General features: G+C 40.5%; 1 non-coding gene across 1 annotated transcript; it reads right to left on the bottom strand.

Moving 5' to 3' along the window:
• Nucleotides 1-450: 450 nt before the first annotated feature.
• LOC148880244 (small nucleolar RNA R71) lies at nucleotides 451-557 on the bottom strand. The gene has a single exon (XR_016106074.1). It is a non-coding gene; the product is annotated as a small nucleolar RNA R71 (small nucleolar RNA).
• Nucleotides 558-1877: the final 1320 nt, after the last annotated feature.

The raw sequence follows: 1877 nt of genomic DNA, 5'->3' as shown, positions 1-1877 counted from the left end.
GACTGAACATGCACTTGAGAGAGGCTGTTCATTGCCTTGGGGTTTCACCAAACCAAGGCTGAATCATAATCTACTCGAATGGCCTAGAGAACTAATTACTGAATCATTTCTATGCTTAATTAGCTTGTCTTCTCAACTTGCATGCAAGGTGTTTGATCAAACTCCTTAGAAATATCTTGTTAGATAAAATTTCAGATTTGCATTAGATATACAATTCGGCTAATCGGATAAGAGTAGGTTGATATACTACTAGTAATTGCTATATAAGTCCTCATGGGAAATGATACTCTATTCATCACTTTATTACTTGAGCGGCTAGTGCACTTGCTAGTGTAGCAAATACGCATCACCAAGGCTTGGCTGAATTCATTGCCAGCTGGATCTATAGCCACTTGGGATGAGATGGCTAGCCGGTTCCTCTCCAAGTACTTCCCTCCATCCAAGATGGAAAAGATGAGAAATGACATCACTACTTTCTTTCAACAAGATGGAGAATCTCTATATGAGTCATAGGAGTGTTATAAGGAATTGTTAAGGAAGGTTCCTCATCATGGACTTCCCATATGGCTACAAGTGCAAACCTTCTACAATTGCCTAACTGAAGCCAACAAGACCATCTTGGATGCGGCAGCCGGGGGTTCCATCAACAATAAGGCCCATGAAGTTGCCCATGCACTCATAGAGGAAATGGCTGCAAATAATTATCATTGGCATTCAGAGAGAGCACAAGTTAGGAAGCTGCATGGTCTTCACAATGTGGATATATATACAACTCTATTTGTGCAAATAGGTGCACTCATCAAGAAAATAGATGAGATGCAGATGGTAGCTATGCATGTGCAGTTCGTGACTTGGGATTAGTGTGGGGGAGGCCACATCATCATTGAATGCCAAGTTGGCAATTAGTTTAGGCAGTCCACAGAACAGGTTGACTTTGTTAGCAACTTTGCAAGGCAGCAAGGAATTCAGTACCCTCGTGCCTTTAACCCCGGATGGAGGGGCTACCCGAATCAGATGGCCAAATCAGCATGTGCCAGCCCTTTCCCCAAAATTTCCATCAACCAGAAAAGAAATCTAACTTAGAGGAGCTAATGACCTAGTTCATTGCTAGTGGTGAAACAAGACTTCAGAACGAAGAGATTTCAATAAAGAACTTGGAAAATCAGGTTGGGCAGTTGGCGCAAATGATTTCAGCAAGAATATCGGGCACTCTACCAAGCAATACAGAAGTGAATCCAAGAGAACAAGTGTAGGCTATCACTTTAAGAAGTGGTAAGGAGCTACCAGAAGTAGAGATGAAAGCAAGGGCTGAAAATAATGCAGATGCAACCCTAGAAATTGATAAGAAGAAGGAAGAGCAATCTGAACCGCAAAAAGAAAGACACCAACAGCCGCAAGTACCCTTTCCCAATAGGCTGAAGCAACACAAGTTGGAAAAGGAATTTGGCAAGTTTATTGAAGTGTTTAAAAGTTTACATATTAATATTCTTTTTGTTGATGCTTTAGCCCAGATGCCACACTATGCAAAGTTTTTGAAAGAGATCTTTGCAAACAAAAGGAGATTGGGAGATGTGGATACAGTTGCTCTAAATGAAGAATGCTTGGCAATCCTTCTTAACAAGCTGCCCAAAAGCTTAAAGATCCAAGGAGTTTCACTATTCCTTGTACTATAAGCAGTTTAAAAATTGAAAAGGCATTGTGTGATTTAGGAGCTAGCATAAATTTAATGCCATATTCGGTTTTCAAGAAATTGGAATTGGGAGAACCCCAACCCACTAGAGTTGCATTGCAATTAGCTGATAGGTCCATCAAGCATTCGAGAGGAATTATAGAAGATGTGCTTGTTAAAGTAGATAAATTCATCTTTCCAGTTGATT

Source organism: Nelumbo lutea, chromosome 1, assembly GCF_056320005.1.
Source record: "Nelumbo lutea isolate HS-2025 chromosome 1, American lotus-T2T, whole genome shotgun sequence".
NCBI classification, from domain to species: Eukaryota; Viridiplantae; Streptophyta; class Magnoliopsida; order Proteales; family Nelumbonaceae; genus Nelumbo; species Nelumbo lutea.
Note: the sequence above shows the minus strand (reverse complement) of the source record. Positions and strands in the feature narration are given on the sequence as shown.